The following is a 12,738-nucleotide window of genomic DNA, read 5'->3' as shown; positions in this document are numbered from 1 at the left end:
ATGGTGTTCTTTCCCTTCTGAGCCCTGCCGTGTGTCCAAACAGCCGTTTATGACCACATGTGGGGTACTGTTTTACTCAGGATAAACTGCTCTACAAATGTTGTGGTGCTTTTTCTCCTTTAGTCCTTGTGGGAATGAAAAAAAATTTTGCTAAACCTACGTTTTATTGGTTAAAATTTACATTTTCATTTTCACGGCCTACTTCCAATAAATTCTGCAAAAAGCCTGTGGGGTCAAAATGCTCACTATACCCCTAGATAATTTCCTCAAGGGGTGTAGTTTCCAAAATGGGGTCACTTGTGGGGGGTTTCCACTGTTTTGTGCCCTCAGGGGCTTTGCAAATGCGACATGGCCTCCGCAAACCATTCCTGCTAAATTTGAGCTCCAAAAGCCAAATGGGGTTCCTTCCCTTCTAAGCCCTGCCGTGTGTCCAAACAGCAGTCTATGATCAAATGTGGGGTACTGTTTTACTCGGGACAAACTGCTCTACAAATGTTGTGGTGCTTTTTCTCTTTTAGTCCTTGTGGAAATGAAAAAAAATGAGCTAAACCTACGTTTTATTGGGAAAAATGTAGATTTTCATTTTCACATCCTACTTCCAATAATTTCTGCAAAAAATTTGTGGGGTCAAAATGCTCACTATACCCCTAGATAATTTCCTCAAGGGGTGTAGTTTCCAAAATGGGGTCACTTGTGGGGGGTTTCCACTGTTTTGTGCCCTCAGGGGCTTTGCAAATGCGACATGGCATCCGCAAACCATTCCTGCTAAATTTGAGCTCCAAAAGCCAAATGGGGTTCCTTCCCTTCTAAGCCCTGCCGTGTGTCCAAACAGCAGTCTATGATCAAATGTGGGGTACTGTTTTACTCGGGACAAACTGCTCTACAAATGTTGTGGTGCTTTTTCTCTTTTAGTCCTTGTGGAAATGAAAAAAAATGAGCTAAACCTACGTTTTATTGGGAAAAATGTAGATTTTCATTTTCACATCCTACTTCCAATAATTTCTGCAAAAAATTTGTGGGGTCAAAATGCTCACTATACCCCTAGATAATTTCCTCAAGGGGTGTAGTTTCCAAAATGGGGTCACTTGTGGGGGGTTTCCACTGTTTTGTGCCCTCAGGGGCTTTGCAAATGCGACATGGCATCCGCAAACCATTCCTGCTAAATTTGAGCTCCAAAAGCCAAATGGGGTTCCTTCCCTTCTAAGCCCTGCCGTGTGTCCAAACAGCAGTCTATGATCAAATGTGGGGTACTGTTTTACTCGGGACAAACTGCTCTACAAATGTTGTGGTGCTTTTTCTCTTTTAGTCCTTGTGGAAATGAAAAAAAATGAGCTAAACCTACGTTTTATTGGGAAAAATGTAGATTTTCATTTTCACATCCTACTTCCAATAATTTCTGCAAAAAATTTGTGGGGTCAAAATGCTCACTATACCCCTAGATAATTTCCTCAAGGGGTGTAGTTTCCAAAATGGGGTCACTTGTGGGGGGTTTCCACTGTTTTGTGCCCTCAGGGGCTTTGCAAATGCGACATGGCATCCGCAAACCATTCCTGCTAAATTTGAGCTCCAAAAGCCAAATGGGGTTCCTTCCCTTCTAAGCCCTGCCGTGTGTCCAAACAGCAGTCTATGATCAAATGTGGGGTACTGTTTTACTCGGGACAAACTGCTCTACAAATGTTGTGGTGCTTTTTCTCTTTTAGTCCTTGTGGAAATGAAAAAAAATGAGCTAAACCTACGTTTTATTGGGAAAAATGTAGATTTTCATTTTCACATCCTACTTCCAATAATTTCTGCAAAAAATTTGTGGGGTCAAAATGCTCACTATACCCCTAGATAATTTCCTCAAGGGGTGTAGTTTCCAAAATGGGGTCACTTGTTGGGGGTTTCCACTGTTTTGTGCCCTCAGGGGCTTTGCAAATGCGACATGGCATCCGCAAACCATTCCTGCTAAATTTGAGCTCCAAAAGCCAAATGGGGTTCCTTCACTTCTAAGCCCTGCCGTGTGTCCAAACAGCAGTCTATGATCAAATGTGGGGTACTGTTTTACTCGGGACAAACTGCTCTACAAATGTTGTGGTGCTTTTTCTCTTTTAGACCTTGTGAAAATGAAAAAAAATTAGCTAAACCTACGTTTTATTGGGAAAAATGTAGATTTTCATTTTTCACATCCTACTTCCAATAATTTCTGCAAAAAATCTGTGGGGTCAAAATGCTCACTATACCCCTAGATAATTTCCTCAAGGGGTGTAGTTTCCAAAATGGGGTCACTTGTGGGGGGTTTCCACTGTTTTGTGCCCTCAGGGGCTTTGCAAATGCGACATGGCATCCGCAAACCATTCCTGCTAAATTTGAGCTCCAAAAGCCAAATGGGGTTCCTTCCCTTCTAAGCCCTGCCGTGTGTCCAAACAGCAGTCTATGATCAAATGTGGGGTACTGTTTTACTCGGGACAAACTGCTCTACAAATGTTGTGGTGCTTTTTCTCTTTTAGTCCTTGTGGAAATGAAAAAAAATGAGCTAAACCTACGTTTTATTGGGAAAAATGTAGATTTTCATTTTCACATCCTACTTCCAATAATTTCTGCAAAAAATTTGTGGGGTCAAAATGCTCACTATACCCCTAGATAATTTCCTCAAGGGGTGTAGTTTCCAAAATGGGGTCACTTGTGGGGGGTTTCCACTGTTTTGTGCCCTCAGGGGCTTTGCAAATGCGACATGGCATCCGCAAACCATTCCTGCTAAATTTGAGCTCCAAAAGCCAAATGGGGTTCCTTCCCTTCTAAGCCCTGCCGTGTGTCCAAACAGCAGTCTATGATCAAATGTGGGGTACTGTTTTACTCGGGACAAACTGCTCTACAAATGTTGTGGTGCTTTTTCTCTTTTAGTCCTTGTGGAAATGAAAAAAAATGAGCTAAACCTACGTTTTATTGGGAAAAATGTAGATTTTCATTTTCACATCCTACTTCCAATAATTTCTGCAAAAAATTTGTGGGGTCAAAATGCTCACTATACCCCTAGATAATTTCCTCAAGGGGTGTAGTTTCCAAAATGGGGTCACTTGTTGGGGGTTTCCACTGTTTTGTGCCCTCAGGGGCTTTGCAAATGCGACATGGCATCCGCAAACCATTCCTGCTAAATTTGAGCTCCAAAAGCCAAATGGGGTTCCTTCACTTCTAAGCCCTGCCGTGTGTCCAAACAGCAGTCTATGATCAAATGTGGGGTACTGTTTTACTCGGGACAAACTGCTCTACAAATGTTGTGGTGCTTTTTCTCTTTTAGACCTTGTGAAAATGAAAAAAAATTAGCTAAACCTACGTTTTATTGGGAAAAATGTAGATTTTCATTTTTCACATCCTACTTCCAATAATTTCTGCAAAAAATCTGTGGGGTCAAAATGCTCACTATACCCCTAGATAATTTCCTCAAGGGGTGTAGTTTCCAAAATGGGGTCACTTGTGGGGGGTTTCCACTGTTTTGTGCCCTCAGGGGCTTTGCAAATGTGACATGGCCTCCGCAAACCATTCCTGCTAAATTTGAGCTCCAAAAGCCAAATGGGGTTCCTTCCCTTCTAAGCCCTGCCATGTGTCCAAACAGCAGTCTATGATCAAATGTGGGGTACTGTTTTACTCGGGACAAACTGCTCTACAAATGTTGTGGTGCTTTTTCTCTTTTAGTCCTTGTGGAAATGAAAAAAAAATGAGCTAAACCTACGTTTTATTGTGAAAAATGTAGATTTTCATTTTCACATCCTACTTCCAATAATTTCTGCAAAAAACCTGTGGGGTCAAAATGCTCACTATACCCCTAGATAATTTCCTCAAGGGGTGTAGTTTCCAAAATGGGGTCACTTGTGGGCGGTTTCCACTGTTTTGGCACCGCAAGAGTCCTTCAAACCGGATATGGTGCCTAAAATATATTGTAATAAAAACAAGGCCCCAAAATCCTCAAGGTGCTCCTTTGCTTCGGAGGCCTGTGTTTCAGTCCATAAGCACGCTAGGGCGACATGTGGGATATTTCTAAAAACTGCAGAATCTGGGCAATAAATATTGAGTTGCATTTTTCTGGTGAAACTTTCTGTGTTACACAAAAAATGGATTCAAAATGAATTTCTGCAAAAAAAAACGAAATTTATAAATTTCCCCTCTATATTGCTTTCATTCCTGTGAAACGTCTAAAGGGTTAAAACACTTTCTGAATGCTGTTTTGAATACTTTGAGGGGTGCAGTTTTTAAAATGGGGTGACTTTTTGGGGGTTTCTAATATATAAGGCCCTCAAAGCCACTTCAGAACTGAACTGGCCCCTGTAAAAATAGCCTTTTGAAATTTTCTTGAAAATGTGAGAAATTGCTGCTAAAGTTCTAAGCCTTGTAACGTCCTAGAAAAATAAAAGGATGTTCAAAAAACGATGCCAAACTAAAGTAGACACATGGGGGATGTTAATTAGCAACAATTTTGTGTGTTATAACTGCCTGTCTTACAAGCAGATACATTTAAATTGATAAAAATGCTATTTTTTGCAATTTTTCACTATATTTTGGTGTTTTTCACAATTAAATACTGAATGTATCGGGCAAATTTTGCCAGTAACATAAAGTCCAATGTGTCACGAGAAAACAATCTCAGAATCGCTTGGATAGGTACAAGCATTCCGACGTTATTACCACATAAAGTGAAACATGTCAGATTTGAAAAATGAGGCTTGGTCAGGAAGGTCAAAAGTGGCTAAAGAGGGAAGGGGTTAAGTATAATGAGTCATGGACTAAGAAAAAGTGGGAATAAAGAAAATGTATATATATTTTTTCATTTTGCCGCTTTGAGCTTGTCTACAAACATCTGGTGGTTGCCTCGTTAGCGCAGTAGGAAGCGTGTCAGTCTCATAATCTGAAGGTCGTGAGTTCGATCCTCACACGAGGCACTGTTCAGTGAGTTTTTGTCTTCCTCCATTCATGCAGGAAATCTGGTTTTTCTGCCGAAACGTTTTTAATATATGAGGAAAGTGTTGTTGATTTCCTTGTCATTTTTGAGTGAGTAGAAGAGATGGGAATGATTTGAGCTTTAAATCCAAAATAGGATCTTGCCTAAAAATAAACAATATTAAAGCAAAGTCCCAATCAGATTGGGTGAAATAGTCTGATGGTTTCTTATTTATTGGCGAAACTAGTTCATTAAAAAAAGGAAAATTAGCCAAACTGACAGGATAAAGGGGTTGTTGACTTGGAGTGAGAAGGGAACAATAGGAATTATTTGAGTTTCAAGCTCAAATAGGATCTGGTGAAAAGAGGAGGAATGGGTAAACAAAGATAAGTTAGAATTTATGGCCACAAAGAGCACTTTTATCCTATAACGCTCAACCTTTGAAAGTGCAAGACTAGTGAAAGGTTCTTTCCCATACCGGGAGTCGAACCCAGGCCACCTGGGTGAAAACCAGGAATCCTAACCGCTAGACCATATGGAAGCAGTTACTAAATAAAATGAGTCATGGACTAAGAAAAAGTGGGATTAAAGAAAATTTATATATATTTTTTCATTTTGCCGCTTTGAGCTTGTCTACAAACATCTGGTGGTTGCCTCGTTAGCCCAGTAGGAAGCGTGTCAGTCTCATAATCTGAAGGTCGTGAGTTTGATCCTCACACGAGGCACTGTTCAGTGAGTTTTTGTCTTCCTCCATTCATGCAGGAAATCGGGTTTTTCTGCCGAAACGTTTTTAATATATGAGGAAAGTGTTGTTGATTTCCTTGTCATTTTTGAGTGAGTAGAAGAGATGGGAATGATTTGAGCTTTAAATCCAAAATAGGATTTTGCCTAAAAAGAAACAATATTAAAGCAAAGTCCCAATCAGATTGGGTGAAATAGTCTGATGGTTTCTTATTTATTGGCGAAACTAGTTCATTAAAAAAAGGAAAATTAGCCAAACTGACAGGATAAAGGGGTTGTTGACTTGGAGTGAGAAGGGAACAATAGGAATTATTTGAGTTTCAAGCTCAAATAGGATCTGGTGAAAAGAGGAGGAATGGGTAAACAAAGATAAGTTAGAATTTATGGCCACAAAGAGCACTTTTATCCTATAACGCTCAACCTTTGAAAGTGCAAGACTAGTAAAATGTTTTTTCCCATACCGGGAGTCGAACCCAGGCAACATGGGTGAAAACCAGGAATCCTAACCGCTAGACCATATGGGAGCAGTTATTAAGTACAATGAGTCATGGACTAAGAAAAAGTGGGAATAAAGAAAATTTATATATATTTTTTCATTTTGCCGCTTTGAGCTTGTCTACAAACATCTGGTGGTTGCCTCGTTAGCGCAGTAGGAAGCGTGTCAGTCTAATAATCTGAAAGTCGTGAGTTCGATCCTCACACGAGGCACTGTTCAGTGAGTTTTTGTCTTCCTCCATTCATGCAGGAAATCTGGTTTTTCTGCCGAAACGTTTTTAATATATGAGGAAAGTGTTGTTGATTTCCTTGTCATTTTTGAGTGAGTAGAAGAGATGGGAATGATTTGAGCTTTAAATCCAAAATAGGATCTTGCCTAAAAAGAAACAATATTAAAGCAAAGTCCCAATCAGATTGGGTGAAATAGTCTGATGGTTTCTTATTTATTGGCGAAACTAGTTCATTATAAAAAGGAAAATTAGCCAAACTGACAGGATAAAGGGGTTGTTGACTTGGAGTGAGAAGGGAACAATAGGAATTATTTGAGTTTTCAAGCTCAAATAGGATCTGGTGAAAAGAGGAGGAATGGGTAAACAAAGATAAGTTAGAATTTATGGCCACAAAGAGCACTTTTATCCTATAACGCTCAACCTTTGAAAATGCAAGACTAGTAAAAGGTTATTTCCAATACCGGGAGTCGAACACAGGCCACCTGGGTGAAAACCAGGAATCCTAACCGCTAGACCATATGGAAGCAGTTATTAAGTAAAATGAGTCATGGACTAAGAAAAAGTGGGAATAAAGATAATTTATATATATTTTTTCATTTTGCCGCTTTGAGCTTGTCTACAAACATCTGGTGGTTGCCTCGTTAGCGCAGTAGGAAGCGTGTCAGTCTCATAATCTGAAGGTCGTGAGTTCGATCCTCACACGAGGCACTGTTCAGTGAGTTTTTGTCTTCCTCCATTCATGCAGGAAATCGGGTTTTTCTGCCGAAACGTTTTTAATATATGAGGAAAGTGTTGTTGATTTCCTTGTCATTTTTGAGTGAGTAGAAGAGATGGGAATGATTTGAGCTTTAAATCCAAAATAGGATTTTGCCTAAAAAGAAACAATATTAAAGCAAAGTCCCAATCAGATTGGGTGAAATAGTCTGATGGTTTCTTATTTATTGGCGAAACTAGTTCATTAAAAAAAGGAAAATTAGCCAAACTGACAGGATAAAGGGGTTGTTGACTTGGAGTGAGAAGGGAACAATAGGAATTATTTGAGTTTCAAGCTCAAATAGGATCTGGTGAAAAGAGGAGGAATGGGTAAACAAAGATAAGTTAGAATTTATGGCCACAAAGGGCACTTTTATCCTATAACGCTCAACCTTTGAAAGTGCAAGACTAGTGAAAGGTTCTTTCCCATACCAGGAGTCAAACCCAGGCCACCTGGGTGAAAACCAGGAATCCTAACCGCTAGACCATATGGGAGCAGTTATTAAGTATAATGAGTCATGGACTAAGAAAAAGTGGGAATAAAGAAAATGTATATATATTTTTTCATTTTGCCACTTTGAGCTTGTCTACAAACATCTGGTGGTTGCCTCGTTAGCGCAGTAGGAAGCGTGTCAGTCTCATAATCTGAAGGTCGTGAGTTCGATCCTCACACGAGGCACTGTTCAGTGAGTTTTTGTCTTCCTCCATTCATGCAGGAAATCTGGTTTTTCTGCCGAAACGTTTTTAATATATGAGGAAAGTGTTGTTGATTTCCTTGTCATTTTTGAGTGAGTAGAAGAGATGGGAATGATTTGAGCTTTAAATCCAAAATAGGATCTTGCCTAAAAATAAACAATATTAAAGCAAAGTCCCAATCAGATTGGGTGAAATAGTCTGATGGTTTCTTATTTATTGGCGAAACTAGTTCATTAAAAAAAGGAAAATTAGCCAAACTGACAGGATAAAGGGGTTGTTGACTTGGAGTGAGAAGGGAACAATAGGAATTATTTGAGTTTCAAGCTCAAATAGGATCTGGTGAAAAGAGGAGGAATGGGTAAACAAAGATAAGTTAGAATTGATGGCCACAAAGAGCACTTTTATCCTATAACGCTCAACCTTTGAAAGTGCAAGACTAGTGAAAGGTTCTTTCCCATACCGGGAGTCAAACCCAGGCCACCTGGGTGAAAACCAGGAATCCTAACCGCTAGACCATATGGAAGCAGTTACTAAGTAAAATGAGTCATGGACTAAGAAAAAGTGGGAATAAAGAAAATTTATATATATTTTTTTCATTTTGCCGCTTTGAGCTTGTCTACAAACATCTGGTGGTTGCCTCGTTAGTGCAGTGGGAAGCGTGTCAGTCTCATAATCTGAAGGTCGTGAGTTCGATCCTCACACGAGGCACTGTTCAGTGAGTTTTTGTCTTCCTCCATTCATGCAGGAAATCGGGTTTTTCTGCCGAAACGTTTTTAATATATGAGGAAAGTGTTGTTGATTTCCTTGTCATTTTTGAGTGAGTAGAAGAGATGGGAATGATTTGAGCTTTAAATCCAAAATAGGATTTTGCCTAAAAAGAAACAATATTAAAGCAAAGTCCCAATCAGATTGGGTGAAATAGTCTGATGGTTTCTTATTTATTGGCGAAACTAGTTCATTAAAAAAAGGAAAATTAGCCAAACTGACAGGATAAAGGGGTTGTTGACTTGGAGTGAGAAGGGAACAATAGGAATTATTTGAGTTTCAAGCTCAAATAGGATCTGGTGAAAAGAGGAGGAATGGGTAAACAAAGATAGGTTAGAATTTATGGCCACAAAGAGCACTTTTATCCTATAACGCTCAACCTTTGAAAGTGCAAGACTAGTAAAATGTTTTTTCCCATACCGGGAGTCGAACCCAGGCAACATGGGTGAAAACCAGGAATCCTAACCGCTAGACCATATGGGAGCAGTTATTAAGTACAATGAGTCATGGACTAAGAAAAAGTGGGAATAAAGAAAATTTATATATATTTTTTCATTTTGCCGCTTTGAGCTTGTCTACAAACATCTGGTGGTTGCCTCGTTAGCGCAGTAGGAAGCGTGTCAGTCTAATAATCTGAAAGTCGTGAGTTCGATCCTCACACGAGGCACTGTTCAGTGAGTTTTTGTCTTCCTCCATTCATGCAGGAAATCTGGTTTTTCTGCCGAAACGTTTTTAATATATGAGGAAAGTGTTGTTGATTTCCTTGTCATTTTTGAGTGAGTAGAAGAGATGGGAATGATTTGAGCTTTAAATCCAAAATAGGATCTTGCCTAAAAAGAAACAATATTAAAGCAAAGTCCCAATCAGATTGGGTGAAATAGTCTGATGGTTTCTTATTTATTGGCGAAACTAGTTCATTATAAAAAGGAAAATTAGCCAAACTGACAGGATAAAGGGGTTGTTGACTTGGAGTGAGAAGGGAACAATAGGAATTATTTGAGTTTTCAAGCTCAAATAGGATCTGGTGAAAAGAGGAGGAATGGGTAAACAAAGATAAGTTAGAATTTATGGCCACAAAGAGCACTTTTATCCTATAACGCTCAACCTTTGAAAATGCAAGACTAGTAAAAGGTTATTTCCAATACCGGGAGTCGAACACAGGCCACCTGGGTGAAAACCAGGAATCCTAACCGCTAGACCATATGGAAGCAGTTATTAAGTAAAATGAGTCATGGACTAAGAAAAAGTGGGAATAAAGATAATTTATATATATTTTTTCATTTTGCCGCTTTGAGCTTGTCTACAAACATCTGGTGGTTGCCTCGTTAGCGCAGTAGGAAGCGTGTCAGTCTCATAATCTGAAGGTCGTGAGTTCGATCCTCACACGAGGCACTGTTCAGTGAGTTTTTGTCTTCCTCCATTCATGCAGGAAATCGGGTTTTTCTGCCGAAACGTTTTTAATATATGAGGAAAGTGTTGTTGATTTCCTTGTCATTTTTGAGTGAGTAGAAGAGATGGGAATGATTTGAGCTTTAAATCCAAAATAGGATTTTGCCTAAAAAGAAACAATATTAAAGCAAAGTCCCAATCAGATTGGGTGAAATAGTCTGATGGTTTCTTATTTATTGGCGAAACTAGTTCATTAAAAAAAGGAAAATTAGCCAAACTGACAGGATAAAGGGGTTGTTGACTTGGAGTGAGAAGGGAACAATAGGAATTATTTGAGTTTCAAGCTCAAATAGGATCTGGTGAAAAGAGGAGGAATGGGTAAACAAAGATAAGTTAGAATTTATGGCCACAAAGGGCACTTTTATCCTATAACGCTCAACCTTTGAAAGTGCAAGACTAGTGAAAGGTTCTTTCCCATACCAGGAGTCAAACCCAGGCCACCTGGGTGAAAACCAGGAATCCTAACCGCTAGACCATATGGGAGCAGTTATTAAGTATAATGAGTCATGGACTAAGAAAAAGTGGGAATAAAGAAAATGTATATATATTTTTTCATTTTGCCACTTTGAGCTTGTCTACAAACATCTGGTGGTTGCCTCGTTAGCGCAGTAGGAAGCGTGTCAGTCTCATAATCTGAAGGTCGTGAGTTCGATCCTCACACGAGGCACTGTTCAGTGAGTTTTTGTCTTCCTCCATTCATGCAGGAAATCTGGTTTTTCTGCCGAAACGTTTTTAATATATGAGGAAAGTGTTGTTGATTTCCTTGTCATTTTTGAGTGAGTAGAAGAGATGGGAATGATTTGAGCTTTAAATCCAAAATAGGATCTTGCCTAAAAATAAACAATATTAAAGCAAAGTCCCAATCAGATTGGGTGAAATAGTCTGATGGTTTCTTATTTATTGGCGAAACTAGTTCATTAAAAAAAGGAAAATTAGCCAAACTGACAGGATAAAGGGGTTGTTGACTTGGAGTGAGAAGGGAACAATAGGAATTATTTGAGTTTCAAGCTCAAATAGGATCTGGTGAAAAGAGGAGGAATGGGTAAACAAAGATAAGTTAGAATTGATGGCCACAAAGAGCACTTTTATCCTATAACGCTCAACCTTTGAAAGTGCAAGACTAGTGAAAGGTTCTTTCCCATACCGGGAGTCAAACCCAGGCCACCTGGGTGAAAACCAGGAATCCTAACCGCTAGACCATATGGAAGCAGTTACTAAGTAAAATGAGTCATGGACTAAGAAAAAGTGGGAATAAAGAAAATTTATATATATTTTTTTCATTTTGCCGCTTTGAGCTTGTCTACAAACATCTGGTGGTTGCCTCGTTAGTGCAGTGGGAAGCGTGTCAGTCTCATAATCTGAAGGTCGTGAGTTCGATCCTCACACGAGGCACTGTTCAGTGAGTTTTTGTCTTCCTCCATTCATGCAGGAAATCGGGTTTTTCTGCCGAAACGTTTTTAATATATGAGGAAAGTGTTGTTGATTTCCTTGTCATTTTTGAGTGAGTAGAAGAGATGGGAATGATTTGAGCTTTAAATCCAAAATAGGATTTTGCCTAAAAAGAAACAATATTAAAGCAAAGTCCCAATCAGATTGGGTGAAATAGTCTGATGGTTTCTTATTTATTGGCGAAACTAGTTCATTAAAAAAAGGAAAATTAGCCAAACTGACAGGATAAAGGGGTTGTTGACTTGGAGTGAGAAGGGAACAATAGGAATTATTTGAGTTTCAAGCTCAAATAGGATCTGGTGAAAAGAGGAGGAATGGGTAAACAAAGATAGGTTAGAATTTATGGCCACAAAGAGCACTTTTATCCTATAACGCTCAACCTTTGAAAGTGCAAGACTAGTAAAATGTTTTTTCCCATACCGGGAGTCGAACCCAGGCAACATGGGTGAAAACCAGGAATCCTAACCGCTAGACCATATGGGAGCAGTTATTAAGTACAATGAGTCATGGACTAAGAAAAAGTGGGAATAAAGAAAATTTATATATATTTTTTCATTTTGCCGCTTTGAGCTTGTCTACAAACATCTGGTGGTTGCCTCGTTAGCGCAGTAGGAAGCGTGTCAGTCTAATAATCTGAAGGTCGTGAGTTCGATCCTCACACGAGGCACTGTTCAGTGAGTTTTTGTCTTCCTCCATTCATGCAGGAAATCTGGTTTTTCTGCCGAAACGTTTTTAATATATGAGGAAAGTGTTGTTGATTTCCTTGTCATTTTTGAGTGAGTAGAAGAGATGGGAATGATTTGAGCTTTAAATCCAAAATAGGATCTTGCCTAAAAAGAAACAATATTAAAGCAAAGTCCCAATCAGATTGGGTGAAATAGTCTGATGGTTTCTTATTTATTGGCGAAACTAGTTCATTATAAAAAGGAAAATTAGCCAAACTGACAGGATAAAGGGGTTGTTGACTTGGAGTGAGAAGGGAACAATAGGAATTATTTGAGTTTTCAAGCTCAAATAGGATCTGGTGAAAAGAGGAGGAATGGGTAAACAAAGATAAGTTAGAATTTATGGCCACAAAGAGCACTTTTATCCTATAACGCTCAACCTTTGAAAATGCAAGACTAGTAAAAGGTTATTTCCAATACCGGGAGTCGAACACAGGCCACCTGGGTGAAAACCAGGAATCCTAACCGCTAGACCATATGGAAGCAGTTATTAAGTAAAATGAGTCATGGACTAAGAAAAAGT

The 12,738-nt window shown here is 39.2% G+C and overlaps 7 non-coding genes across 7 annotated transcripts; all 7 read left to right on the top strand.

Annotated features, from left to right (window-relative positions):
- Nucleotides 1-4,840: 4,840 nt before the first annotated feature.
- TRNAM-CAU (transfer RNA methionine (anticodon CAU)) lies at nt 4,841-4,913 on the top strand. The gene has a single exon. It is a non-coding gene; the product is annotated as a tRNA-Met (tRNA).
- A 2,100-nt stretch (nt 4,914-7,013) lies between these two features.
- On the top strand, nt 7,014-7,086 carry TRNAM-CAU (transfer RNA methionine (anticodon CAU)). The gene has a single exon. It is a non-coding gene; the product is annotated as a tRNA-Met (tRNA).
- Nucleotides 7,087-7,737: 651 nt separating this feature from the next.
- On the top strand, nt 7,738-7,810 carry TRNAM-CAU (transfer RNA methionine (anticodon CAU)). The gene has a single exon. It is a non-coding gene; the product is annotated as a tRNA-Met (tRNA).
- Nucleotides 7,811-8,462: 652 nt separating this feature from the next.
- Nucleotides 8,463-8,535, top strand: TRNAM-CAU (transfer RNA methionine (anticodon CAU)). The gene has a single exon. It is a non-coding gene; the product is annotated as a tRNA-Met (tRNA).
- A 1,376-nt stretch (nt 8,536-9,911) lies between these two features.
- Nucleotides 9,912-9,984, top strand: TRNAM-CAU (transfer RNA methionine (anticodon CAU)). The gene has a single exon. It is a non-coding gene; the product is annotated as a tRNA-Met (tRNA).
- A 651-nt stretch (nt 9,985-10,635) lies between these two features.
- On the top strand, nt 10,636-10,708 carry TRNAM-CAU (transfer RNA methionine (anticodon CAU)). Its single transcript has one exon. It is a non-coding gene; the product is annotated as a tRNA-Met (tRNA).
- A 652-nt stretch (nt 10,709-11,360) lies between these two features.
- TRNAM-CAU (transfer RNA methionine (anticodon CAU)) lies at nt 11,361-11,433 on the top strand. The gene has a single exon. It is a non-coding gene; the product is annotated as a tRNA-Met (tRNA).
- Nucleotides 11,434-12,738: the final 1,305 nt, after the last annotated feature.

The sequence above is a fragment of the Rhinoderma darwinii genome, chromosome 3, assembly GCF_050947455.1.
Source record: "Rhinoderma darwinii isolate aRhiDar2 chromosome 3, aRhiDar2.hap1, whole genome shotgun sequence".
NCBI classification, from domain to species: Eukaryota; Metazoa; Chordata; class Amphibia; order Anura; family Rhinodermatidae; genus Rhinoderma; species Rhinoderma darwinii.
This window is presented reverse-complemented; position numbering and strand designations above follow the sequence as displayed.